We start from the raw sequence: 14,475 nt of genomic DNA, 5'->3' as shown, positions 1-14,475 counted from the left end.
CCCATAACGACTATAGTAACCTATAGGAACCGTCTTTAATTTCTACGCGCGCGCTTTATTTTTAAATGCTATTTTGAAATGTTATTTACCTAAAGAGTTTCTAAGTGAAGAATTGGAGGGAGAAGAATGTGTTTGAATTTTTATTTTAGTTGAATTGAAGGAATTTTGTTCCTTGCCTACGTACCCGTTTAAGGGATCAAATCCACCGTAGTTCTCTCTCAAAAAATGTTTTCGTTTTTGTTGGTTGATTTTAAGTTTGAAAATGGATTTTGGAGAATAGAAAGAGGCCTCGAGGGCATGAGATTGGAAAATAGTGAGGTTGGATTAGTGAATTGCAAAATATGGTCAAAGTATGATTAATTCCATTGAATTTTGATTAAGAAAATGGAAAAGAAAATACAATGGGATATTGGATCCCAAGATTTATTTGGAAAAGATTTGAGTGAAGTTGTTCACATTTGTTTGGAAAATTGGTTTTTTCTAAGTATAAGTCCTAGGCATACATCTAAACATACAATCCTAAGCATACATCTAAACATGCATATTCTAGCTATAGTGGTGTGTGTGCATGTGTCGGTGCTTGTGTCGGTGTACATCTTTAGAGTCCATTGTCCTTTACACCATTGGCCTAGATACATTCTATGGCCTCTTTGCCAAGAAATTAAAAGCACGAAAGTAAAATATTACAAGAATTCCTAGGCTTTTACATTCTAACTTTGTATGAAAATTAAAGTGCAAGAAACAAAGTGGAAATGGAGGATAGGATGCTTTTAAAAAACATGAAACAAAAGGGTTAGTTGCACATGACAATATCAAGAAGTAAAAGCAAGTAAAAATTACTATAACAAAAGCAAAGAAATTGCCACAAAAACATAGCGAAAATGATGCAAAATAGAGCTAAAATCCCACTACAAAATGCAAGGCTCACATGACTTATAATCCTCATTTTTAACACATTTTAAAGACATGAACTCAGATTGTAAAATGGGGACCAAAGGGATGTGATAAACCATGCATTTTAATAGTGAATTTAAACATACTTTGCATTATTTACTCACCAATGAATCTTGCAAAGCAAGCAACTAGGCACAAGACACACATTCAACAAAAAACATACCCACAGTAGCAAAAACCCTCACAACATCACATATCATGAATTACCAACATCTATCAAGAAATGAAATTGAAACTAGGCAAGAAAACCACAAGTTTTTAACATAAAATTTTACAATTAAAGCAAGAAAAATCCACACTATTTTCTATCAATTTTCAACACAACACATATCATAAAAGACTACAAAAAATAGAAGAAAAACGTATGAATTAATTTGGAATTTTTCGGCAACAAAACACATGCTTGGGGGTATGAACAGCAAGAAAACAATTAAAAGGCACAGGCATGGGGGGTGTATGTAGCAAAACGTGTCCAGGCATGGCACAAGGCAATCATTGGGCTTAGGTTTCATGGATCATGGACATGGGTTGGTGGGTATGGGTCAAAACCATGGGTTATGGACATGGGTTATAATATAAAAGGAAAATTGATGGTAAAAAGATATCTTGTTTGTTCCCCTTTTCTTTCTTTCAAAAACGTGATAAATCTTCTCTCCCTGTGTTAAAAGAACAGCGCCACCCATCTATCTTCTCCGATAAGACCCAGTTTTCCGGCACGGTGGCCGGTGGTGCACCACCGTGCCGGAGTTTCAAAACACCTCCGAACTTAAAACTTTTTACATCAAAATGATCCTCTTCTCCTCCTCTATTCATTTCTAGGCTTAAATTTTCCGAACAACCAATATACATACCTAGATCTAAACCAACGAGATTCGAATTTTTTCCAAGAAATAAGAAGGAGGACGAACGTGATTACCTCTGTTTCGTTCTTGCTTCAGCTCCGTTTTCGTCCTCCTTCCTTCCTTCTTGTTCTTGCTCGCGAATTGGAGTGGATTATGATGCCGGACCGATTTCTGTGCTCCTTCATTCTTCATCTTGGATTTGCTTTGATTTTGTACCGTTCGATTCATTTCTCTTCTTCCATCTTCGATCCCGTCTACGAATTCGATTTCGGCTTCTCTCGCTTCTTTGAATTATGAATCCGAAAATGAACATGGATTGATGGAAGTTTTGTTAATTTAATTGTGTTATTGGTGTATGAATTGATGAAATTGATGAGTTTTATGAATTGATGATGAATGTAGTGGTGGTTTTTGGAGGTTGAAGATGGTGGTTGGAGGTGGTTATGGAGGTTGTTGAAGTTTTGGTGGTGGTGAAAAGTTGTTAGGGGTTGAAGATGGAGTTAGTTAGGGTGGTTTATGGTGGTTTTTGTGGTGGTGAGAGTTTGTTGTGGTGGAGAGAGAAAGTGGGGAAAAAAATGAGAGAAAAAAAAAAGAAAAAAGGCTTTGTGAAAATAATTAGTGTAAAAAAAATGATTAGTTGTTGTTTTTTTTTGACCAAGGCTTTGACCTATTTATAGGTGATGTGGAAATGCTTGGACCAATGATGGACTGCCACGTGGCACTTGACTTGTAACAAACTTTGATTTTGACTTTAACAAACTTAAAAATGGATTAAAATGCAAATAACAAAAGTACAAGGACCAAAATGGAAATTAAAACTAAAATTGAATTGAAAAAAGTAAATTGAAAATTAACGTAAAGCGAGACGATTAAAAACAACGAAGCGAGACAAGAGTTTTTATGTGAAATGACCAAAACGCCCCTAGGGACTAAAACGACTAAAAACGATTCAAATGCAATTTTAAAATGATTTTTTAACAAGGGATTAAAGCAAGAGTTCATACAAGCGAATTAAAAGACTCAGAGACAATTTTTAGAATTTAAACGGGGTTTTAACACATGAAAAGACTAAAATGCCCCTAGGGGCAAAACCGACCTAAAATGACTTCAAATGCAATTTTTGAAATGAATTTTGACATGATATTGTGACAAGGACTTATACAAACCAATTTAAAAGACTCAAACAATTTTCAAAGATCAAAATGAATTGAATGCAGGAAATGACTAAAATACCCTTTTATGTGAATTTTGCAAATAATATTGAAATAAAATGCGAGAGAAAGATGCAATTGATCAAAGACATATCAAATGACTTATAATGCAAGAAAAGAAGAATTAAACAAGTATTTTTTAGGTCCAAAATTAGGGTATAACAATAGGCTCTACTTGCTAGTTTGACTCTCTTGGGATTAGGAATCCTTACATAGGCTAGACGGCCCCATGTTCAAATGTAAGACAAATTTGGTTGTCTTTTCTTCAAAATTTCATAAGGAGAAATTTTGTTCTTAGTTTTAGGTACTCTATTTAGCACGTAGCTAACGGTTAATAGAATTTCCCCCCACCAATGAGGCGCCGCACCGAGAATTAAGCATGATGGCAACTACTAATTCGGTAAAGGTTCTATTTTTTCTTTCCGCTTTACCGTTCATCTCGGGAGAGTAAGGTGCAGTTGTTTCATGAATGATTCCGTGCTCTTTATAATACTCATTGGATGTGTGTGATAAATATTCGGTGCCTCTGTCACTACGATAGCGCTTGATTCTTTTATTGAATTGAGTTTCAATTTCTTTGACAAAAATTTTAAACATATCAAGCGCATCACTTTTGTTTTTCATTAAATACACATAAGTGTAATCAGAGCAATCATCGATAAAAGTTATAAAGTATCTTTGCCCGTTTCTAGTCAAGTTACCATCAAGTTCGCATATATCGAATGTACTAATTCAAATGGTTCGGTTTCTCTTATTACGGATTTATGAGATCCTTTTGTTATTTTTGCTTGACTACAAAACCGACATTTTTCAAATTCATTCAAAGATAACTTAGGAATTAAACCGAGATTGCTCATATTAGAAATGATTCGTTTATTAACGTGACGAGTCGTGCATGCCAAATATTAAAATCACACAACATATAAGCGTAAGGAGAAATTTTATTAATAAGATTCAACTTAAACATACCATCGGTAGCATACCCTTTCCCAACAAAAACCATATCCTTAGTAATAGAGTACATATCACATGCTATGATTTGTTCAAAACCAGCCTTATTCGGTAAAAAGCCGTAAACTAAATTCTTCCTAATTCTAGGAGTGTGCAAGCACATCCTTCAATATGAGAGTCTTCCGGAGGTGAATTTCAGCTCCACATCTCCGGTTCCGGCAACTTCGGTGGTGTGAGAATCTCCCAACGGCACCTTCGATCTTCGGCGGCGGTGTATGTCTTGAACATAGCACGTTCATAACGGACATGGCGAGAGGCACCGGTGTCTATCCACCAACCATCGAGATCCACCCACCATGTTGATTTCGATTATCATTGCCATATACGGATGCTCCTCATTTGTTGTCAAGTGAGCCCGAGCTTGAGCCGGTCTAGTGGATGGGTTTCTACACTTTCGTGCCATATGACCCGGTTGTCCGCAATTGTAGCAATTAAACGGTTGAGCGGGGTCATTCTTTGATGGTTGAGCTCTTGGGGCCTTTTGAGGGTTCCCATTCTTATTCCGATTGGAATTCTTATTTGTAGGACGGTTCGATTCTTGAATTGTTTGCCGGCGGGCTTCGAACGGCACCCACGAGATTTCTTTTTAGTGTTGCTTTGTGCGAGACGGCAAACACCTCTTCATTTAGTTCTTGTTTTCTTGCCTCTTCTTCAATGCGAAGTCGAGTAATCGGACTTTCAAGAGAAAACTCCTTAGTCTTATGCCTAAGGGCATTCTTGAAGTCCTTCCGGGCGGGGGCGGTTTATCAATTATCACGGCAATCCGAAGCTTGCTCGGGTAATTGAATCCCTTCAACAAAAATCTCATGAGCTATATTCGAAGCTCCCGAGATTGTTCTTCGACAGATTTCTCGTCGTTCATCTTATAGTTTAGGTACCGGCTCACGGCAAATTTCTTTGAGCCGGCCTCTTCGGTGTTATATATATTCCGAAGAGCATCCCAAACATCCTTAGTTGTCTTATGAATCGGATGCGGATCATATAGATGATCCGCAAGACGGTTCAATATGTAATTCTTGCACGGGTAATCCTCTTCTTTCCGGAGGAGTATATCCTTTTCACTGTTTCACCTTTTCGGCATGTTCGGCGGTAAGCCTTTCCAACTCGGCATTTGCTTTGCAGATATAGAAGCATCCGTAGCCACTTCTTTGCCTTCACCGTTACTAGTCGTTTCCATAGGAACCGACATCGATGGTATCACGGGTATGTTATCCTTCAAGACGTGGGCAACCTTTTTCGTAGTTAGAAAAAACATCATCTTTGTTTGCCAACGCTTGAAGTTACTACCGTGAAACTTAAACGGTTTGTTGAAATCGACAATTGTTCCGGATACGATAATTTCGTTGTTGGTATTCATGGTTTCCGAAACGTCTTAAAATTGTTGATTTACGATTTAAAAATTATACCGAACGAAATTCTGGGTGAGTCACGACCAGGTCGCTTTCTTTAAGACGTTTCGCGGCACTACTCTAGTTTGTGCAAGGTAGACTAACAACCACGCCGTCTCCGGGATAAAACAGCCCGGATCACATTACGAGTATATACGCACGGTATATAGTCGCTCGAGAATTACACCTCAAAGTATGGTTCAATCGTATGATCGAAGCCACTCGATACGGTACGTAGCCGCTCTATTCGAAACCGATGGGACGAGAAAGGAGTAGAAGAAGAAGAACGATTTAAAATCGAAGGGAGAAGAGAGAAAATCGCACAGAAGCATCAAGCTGTGAGATTTTGGTGTGAAGAATGAGTGGGGGGAGCTCTCCTTTTATAGGCGAGTTCGCGAGAATTACTTGGGGATTAAGTTTGCTTAATCCTTAAGCAAACGCGTTTTACGCGTGACTTGGGGATTAAGTTTGCTTAATCCTTAAGCAAAGCAAACGCGTTTTCTTAATTGGAAATATCCGGAAGTTTCTTGGATCGGGTCGGAATGTAACACATCAATTTGTTACGTGTAACGCTTTCGTATAATGAAAAATTAATTAATTAATTTAACGTTTCCAAGTGACAAAAAAATATATCAATTTTCTGACCCACGACCCAAGCCCGGCCGGTCGGACGGCGGCGTCGCGCGTGATATATATATTTTGTAAGCGTTCACCCGTTCACAAAAATGGGTACCCCAAGGGCACACCCTTGGAGGTCACCCCACCCTTATATAAACACTTACTAGTTGGGGTGACTCTCCAATGTGGGACATTTTTAAGTCACATACCCACACACTAGTTTCTCATAGTGTTTTCTTTCTTTCCAATTTTTTCACTAGACTTTAACTAGTGTTCCAACATGCACCTATCCCGGCCACCCTCAAACTACTTGAATCTCTTCCTTCGTCCATACACTACACTTTCCTCCCTCCAATAAACCAAGAACATTTACCACAAGATGGTGTCACACAAATCCAACTATCGGTGGCTCAATCCATGCCATTTTTTCGCAACTCGTTGCGATCACTATGTTCAATCAATCCGGTGGTAGCATTGGTTGCCGATCCTTTAGCAACCCAAGCATTAGAAATATCAAAAGAATTCAACCTCTTATCCTTCATATACTTCCCACTTTCTGCCATGGCAACTTCAATACACTTGTATTTGCCAACACTACATGAACAAATTTCATGTGAATACATAGATCACACGATCCTAATGAACTTATCTCTTGCCGATGGTGTATTGATCAACACCTTTGAAATGGAGGAAAGTACGGTGAGTTCCTTGCAAGAGAAGTATAACATGGTTGAAAACAACACGAAGTGTATATGGTTGGACCAATTATACAAAGTGGTTCAAATAGTACTGAGCCTAATGAGTCTCATTGTTAAAAGTGGTTGGACAAGCGTAAACCTAACTCGGTTTTATATGTGTCATTCGGAAGTGGAGGCACTTTATCTCAAAACCAGCTCAATGAACTAGCTTTAGGGTTAGAGTTGAGTGGTCAAAAGTTCTTGTGGGTTTTAAGGGCACCAAGTCCTTCGGCTTCGGTATATGTAGGTCACAAAAGTAGTGCAAATGATGATGAGGACATTTTAAAGTTTGCTTAATAGCGAGTTTTCGCCCCCTAATTTTCACGAAGTTGCGATTTTGAACCCCTAAGAAAAAAAACTACAAAACCGCCCTCTAAGTTTTGCAACTGTAGCAGTTTTGGTCCCCCAAGGCCAATTTAAAATAAAAAAATAACATGTGGCACCTCACTTAGGGTGCCACGTCGGCATAGACCGAGTCAAAATTGGCCTTGGGAACCAAAAGCTGCTACAATTGCAAAACTTAGAGGACGGTTTTGTAGTTTTTTTCTTAGGGGGCCAAAATCGCATCTTTAGAAAAAGTTAGTGGGATAAAACTATTATTAAGCCTTTAAAGTTTTTACCACAAGGGTTCTTAGAGAGAACCATAGAACAAGGGTTAGTGATTCCTCTCTGGGCCCCACAAACTCAAATACTAAGCCACACTTCAACGAGTGGATTTTTAACACATTGTGGTTGGAAATCAATACTTGAGAGTATTGTTTTTGGAGTGCCAATGATAACTTGGCCTTGTTTGGTGAACAAAGAACGAATGCTAATTTGCTAACAAAGGAACTTAAAGTAGGTTTAGAGATAAAATTTAATGAGAATGACATTGCGTAAAGAGAGGAGATTGCTAAGGTGATTAGAGATCTAATGCTTGGTGAAGAAAGAAGTGGGATTCAACAAAGAATTGAAGAGCTTCAAGATGCTGCTGCCGGTGCATTAAGGGAAGGTGGGTCCTCAACAAAGGCACTTTCTCAATTTGGCACTCTGATGGAAAATTTGTTATTAGAAAAGGATATTTAATTTATTGACATTTTTAATTTATTGGTTGATTAAAAATGGTGTTTGTAATGGTATGAAAAGTCTAGATCAAGCAAAGGTGTCAATATTGTTAGATTAGAAGTCTTCACATGAGACCTTGCGGTCATGTGTGTGAATTTAGGTGGTTTGTCATTTCTTCTATAGACTAAAAAAATTGTAGTAGAATGAGAATTTAGATAGCATCCTTCTTAAGTGTGGTTAATGTACAAGAATAATCAATGAAAATAAAATTGAAAGTGTCAAATTTCTATCTTTCATAATAATTGTCTTTCACCATTGTTATCATTCTTGCCTTCATATTCTTCTTCAATTTGTTTGACATTAGAGCATATTGTACCTCCTATAGTGTTAAAGAATCACTCCAATATATAAAGTGTGTAATGCAAGTTTTCATGCTCTTGTGGTAATAATCTTAACAACAATGTTTGATCTTCATCATCAATAGTGTCAATATTCTCAAAATCAAGGATTACATTGTTGAATTCATCCAAAGTGATCCTCCATCTTTATTCCTTCTTCCATCTTGAATGTGAATTGCTTTTATGTGAGGACGATTTGCCGGGGACTTTGTCATGTAGAGATTCACCAATTTCAACCAAATTGTTGCAGTTGTCTTCTCCTTTGATATTTTTCTCAACCCCTTATCTCTTCTAGGACTCAAAATCAAAACATTGTGAGCCATTTCAAGAATATCTTTCTTCTCTTTCTCTGCAAGAATGTTGGTAGTTTTGCTTCTTCGGCTAGAGCAACTTCAAGACCTCCCTCATCTTTTACCTCCAAAGCTTGAAATCATTCTTTACAATGAACTTCTCAATGTTGAATTTTGTCATCGTCATTGTTGGATTGAAAAACTACGCACTAATGTGAGGTGAATTGTAAATTAGAAGATGAATGAGAGAGAATATGAACGAAAACTATGTAAACTTTATTGAATAAAGAAATTGTGAGAAAAAACACTACCACAATTTTGGCTTTTAATAGCACAATTTTAATAGCATTTCTAGATAAATGCTATTAAAAATGCATCTCATAGACCTGTTATAGCACTTTTCGAAGCGCTAAGAAAAACTTGTTAAAAAGCGGGTTAGATAGCGCTTTTCTATAAACGCTATTATTTTGGTTCACACTAATAGCGCTTTTTAGGAAACGCTATTGTTGGAGGAGGTATAAATAGCGCTTTTAATAAACGCTATGTTTGGGTTTTATGAAAATTAAAAAATCCATTTTCGCGAACAAACTAAAAGAGCTTCCACTATCCAACACATAACACTCTCTCTCCTTGACCCAAATCTCGAAAAGCTTCCACCGTCCAAAACTAAACCCATAGGCCATACTTTCTCTCTCTCTCTCTCTCTCCACCCACCGTCCAACACATAACACTCTCTCTCTCTTGAAACCACTTTCCTTTTCCCAAAACCGAAATCCAAACCGGCTTCTTTGTTTCGGTCAAAATCAAATTCGTAAGTCACTCTCTCGAAATCGTGATGGTGAAAACGTTTTCTCTCTTTCTTCTCTAGTTAGATCTTCATTCTCTTCTTTTACAGTTCCATTCTCTCTCTCTCTCTCTCTCTCTCTCTCTCTCTCTCTCTCTCTATTATGCATGACATGAATTACATAACCTAGGCATTGTGTTCTCAACTTGGTACCGTCACTTTTTGACAAGTAGTGTATACGGGTTATCAAATATGTAAGTTACATGTCCTAATTTGGTAGGACTTTTCATGAAATAAGGACAACTATGCATAAAATAATCTAGAAAGTATATTGAGAGGTAGAGAACTTTTGAATTTTACATGTGATTGTACACGGTAAGCGGCTCTACTTCTATATCCTCTTGTTGAATGAATTAGTTTGGAATTCATATAATGGAATTGAAAATGTTATGCTTTTTGTCATATGAATGATTGGTTTTATTGACGGGAGATAATTTTGTGATTTGCAATTTTTAGATTTCAATTGGGTTTGTGATTTTTTATTTGGTAAATTTGATATGAATGCGAGTTTGTTGCAACATGAATTTAGAAAAGTTAGCGACATCGCCAATAATTCGAGAAACCGACATAATAATCACTTTTGTCCGTGCCGTGTGTAGGTGTCGAATGATGTTGGATACCGACACCGGCCGATACCGACATGGATCACACCTTCAATCGAAGTGTATGCGCTTCGAGGTTAGTATACATTCAAGAAATTGAAAATTGTTTAATACTCTAGAAGTTAGGGACACTAACAATAATTTGGAAAATGACATAATGATCACATTTGTTGGTTCTGGTTAGATTGGTTGGTTGTTTAGGTTGGATACCGACATCGGATATATCCTTCAATCGGTAGTATGTGTGCTTACGAGGTTACCGGTACAATTAGGAAATTCAAACTTGCATTCATGAAATTAAAAATTGTTTAATGCTTTGGAAGTTTGACGTATTATTCCTCCTTGTGATTTAATCATCGCTTCTACAAAAAACAAACCTGTGCTTAGGATATTGTTTCGGTACCCGCAATGAAGAAGACTTGAAACTTCTACCGATTGTTTCGGTACCTACTTCTATAACGTAATCATTGTTTTCTAAATTGGCTTATTGCTTGTGAGCATAGCTTGGTGTTCACCATTTTTATATATCTCTTTCTTATCAATTCTTTCTAGAGGGATCATGTGATCTAAATGAGAAGAGTCTGTTGGTGAGGTTGTCGGCTTGAGTATTCATAATATAGCAATATAAATGAGAATTGAAATCTAAAATCGTAGTTAAAACATTGTTTTCATGGGACAAATCATGGCTGATCTGATACCCCTTTTCTTCTATGGTAGAAGGCTTCGGCATCCTAAAAATACATTCAAAATTCCTTGTTGTGATGGGAAACACTAGTGGTGGCTTTTAATATCGAGCATTATGTTTTGTGAGAGCTAGTGCGATTCTACAAACGCCTATTAAATTACACTCACAACACCGTTAAAGCATAGTTGCCATATATAGGTAGTTGTTCTAGAATAAAAGTTTGATGCACCGTATTTTTGCGGTACAATTATCGTCATTAATGTGCTTTATTTTGCGAAAGTAATCTTTGGGGACCATATCTTTAAAATAAATTTGCTTCCAATTGTAGTAATCAATAACATGTTACACGTCACAACATGTTCTATATTTTTTAGACTCGTCAAACCTCATTAAAGTGATAATGTTGTAAGTTTAAGTGAAGCCTTTGGGTCATTGATAGTATTTAAGGTAGGGGAAGGCCATTTAACAAGTATATTTGTTGTATGCATGCTAATGATCATGGTGGTGTCCATCCAGCCTAGTTTTGTAAATTACAACCACTAAGTGCGGACCGGTAAGCTATTAATCTATTTAATATATATGCTTATTAAAGTGATGAGAAAATTGGTTTAGTCTCTTGTTTTAACGGTTGGTCTTTTGTATGTTTCAATAGTCATTTTCCTTCTATTTTTGCTTTTCACTAGGCAAAGAGATTAAAAAATTAAGTGGTTTCAGTCTTGTTTTGAGATTAAGTACGGTCGGGTCGCCGACAATTTGTACCACTGAATTATGTTCCTTGATCCATTAGTTTATATATGTCAAAGGATCATCAATTAACCCATTCAACATGTGTGCGAGATACAACTTATTGGATTTGGTCGAACACTTTCACAATAGAGGCTTGTATCGTTTCATTTTTGTTTAAGGTATGTCCCAAATACTAGCTCAAGTATTACTCACACAATTGTTTTAAGTTTGTATGGCAAAGAGTAAGTCCCTCTTAAGATGAATTTGAGAGTACCTTTCAGCAAACCCGTAATTGGACACCCTGATAGTATTTTACTCATAACTTTTTCTAAAAATATCATTTATGAGTGAAACTTAGACCATTAGAAAGTAGACAAAATTACCTACAAGATAGACACAAGAAATGTTGAATTCTATCGAGTAGAGTGGGAGAAATCCTAGATGCAAGTTAGATAAAAGTTTCTGTCCAGCTTCTGGACCTGTATGTATTCTTCATTCAAACTGAATTAAATGGATATTTATATTCCAAAATAAAAACTATATTTATAAACTTGACATTCTAAGCTTTCCATGGAATGTTTGTTTACTCAATTTGGACGTCGTTTGATATTTTAATTAAATAGACGAAGTTGAAGTCTGACTTACTAACAAAACTGAATTTTGGGACTGTTTTGTAGAATTGTATGCACATATGATGTTTGATGAAATAATTTTTAATATGAGGCTTATGATTTAAAGTACAAATTGTGTATGTATGCTCTACAATTTTAAGATAATTAAACATTACGTATTAACATTTGTAGAGTTTGGATTTATAACATGCTAAGGTAAAAGTTACATCAAAGGATGATGGTTGATCTAAAGGTGAATTCAATGTGAAATTGGACATTACTTGTCCGTAAAAGTTACATCAAAGGATGATGGTTGATCTAAAAGTTACATCAAAGGATGATGGTTGATCTAAAGGCAGGTTCTAATGATATAATGAATATTTTTTTTTGTATATAAGGTCAAAAAATATTCATTATATAGTATCTAAGTTAAACAATTTCAAGCGAGTAGCGGTGTTCTAGTGGTCTGGAGTAGTGTTTATTTGCTTCGGTCTGTGTTCAAGGCACGGGCAGTACACCTTTTAAATTATGTTTTTAGTAATTTATGTTTTAGCTTCGGTCCCGTGTTCATTATATAGTATCTAAATTAAATTTATGTTTTTAGTAATTTATGAAAAATAATTTGGCATTTTTGTAGTTATTTTAATAAAAAATATCATGTAATATGAAAACATGAATCAACCAATGGAGTACATGCTTAATATTTACTACTAGTTTTTATTTTCAATGTTATTTATTCATCAAAAATTTCCTTATTCACCGATCACCATATACATTCTCTTTCATCATGAGTATATATCTTGTTTGAAACTTTGATAAATTTTTACATTATATTATGAAATGGTGAGTTTACGGTATTCTTAAATCATTCACAGAGTAGATTTCAAAATCAAGCATTTTCCAATTGGTGATAAAAGCTTGAAGCTTACTATTTGGGAAACAAGGTTGGTGTTTTCCTACTTATTTATTAGATCACGTTTTGATGTATCTTTTTGTGAAGAAATTTCTTGGGTGATGTTATAAGAGCATGAACCATAAACAACCACAAAAATATAATGTGCTTTAGCTTTAGTTATATGTCATATGGGCGATTATGATGAAAAAATGCGAGACGGAATTCCGAGTTCTCTAGGACAGAATTCCGGCTAATCGAATTGAGTTATATATATTAGAAAATTTAATTTATTATATATGCTATTAGTAGTTAGTTTCATAATTGTGAAAATTACATTTTGTCCGTTATTGTTGTTCGTCCCACATATCATACCCTTGAAATCAAGTACGCACAAGTTCTTTCGTTATAGCAATGCTTGGATGTACTAATATCCCCTGGAACATTGTGCTACAAATATTATTGATACAAATTTTCCCGTATTGCCTTTAGTGCAGACATCTAATGTCTTTTTTCTTCAATGTTCTAATTTAGTGTATGATGTAACACGGCGTGAGACATTTACAAACCTGGTGGGCACATGGGCAAAAGAGGTTGGACTTTACTCCACTAATCATGATTGCATCAAAATTCTTGTTGGCAATAAGGTGGATAAGGTAAATATTATGGTCTATGGTATGGTCTTGCATTCATTACTTACTCGGGAAAAGGCGAGGAAAACCATACAGATTATGTTTTCTCCCCTCAAACTACTTGATAACTTATTTGGAATTAGAATAGATCTTCAATGTATCATTATTATCATTGAAGAGTTTACGTTGTATTGTTTTTCACTTTTCAGAGAGTGAAAGAGCTGTAAGCAAAGAAGAGGGTATGGCTCTTGCACGGGAACATAGATGCTTGTTCCTAGAGTGTAGTGCTAAAACCAGAAAATGTTCGGCAATGCTTTAAAGATCTCTCATTAAAGGTATTAATTTATGATTTTATACATCCGTAGTAGTCGAGTGTTGGTATTCAAGTGTGAATGGTAGTTATACATCGACTATGAATGTATTCAACATTTGATACATAAGATAGGCGATTCAAGAAACCGAGTTTGAATGTAAATTTCTTCCTAAGTGACACCTTTGATCACCAATTTCGCATAGTTCGTTTTGCACCACACCACTCTTGATTCCAATTTCTTCATCTTTATTTTGTACTTTTATCTTTTTATGTAATGAATTCTGAAAATTGTAATGAGATTATCATGAATGTAATTTGCAATATTCATATTTCGGTATCTTATTATAGCGTTTAATTATAGCATTTTTGGTTACAAATTAAAAAAAATACGCAACTTTTATTAGCGCTTTTAGTAAAACGCTAAGAAACCCCTATTTGAGTAAAAAGGCTACGATAGCGCTTCTCGAAAGTGCTAAGAAACAACATTTAGAAAAGCTACTTTAATAGCACTAGAATAAGGCTATATTAGCGCTTTTACGAAAGCGCTATTGATGTGTTGCTATTTAATAGCGTTTGGAAAGCGCTATTATAGGCTCACGACCTTTTATAGCGGGGGCTTTCTTAGCGCTTGAGAAGCGCTATTAAGAGCCAAAATAAGTGCTATTAAAGGGGGTATT

The 14,475-nt window shown here is 35.9% G+C and overlaps 1 pseudogene; it reads left to right on the top strand.

Moving 5' to 3' along the window:
* LOC146896752 (hydroquinone glucosyltransferase-like) overlaps positions 1–7,826 on the top strand; it is a 43,727-nt pseudogene extending 35,901 nt beyond the window's left edge.
* The last annotated feature ends 6,649 nt before the right edge of the window (positions 7,827–14,475 follow it).

The sequence above is a fragment of the Medicago sativa genome, chromosome 8 (assembly GCF_051527215.1).
Source record: "Medicago sativa cultivar Bolivia chromosome 8, Bolivia_mono, whole genome shotgun sequence".
Taxonomy (NCBI): domain Eukaryota; kingdom Viridiplantae; phylum Streptophyta; class Magnoliopsida; order Fabales; family Fabaceae; genus Medicago; species Medicago sativa.
Note: the sequence above shows the minus strand (reverse complement) of the source record. Positions and strands in the feature narration are given on the sequence as shown.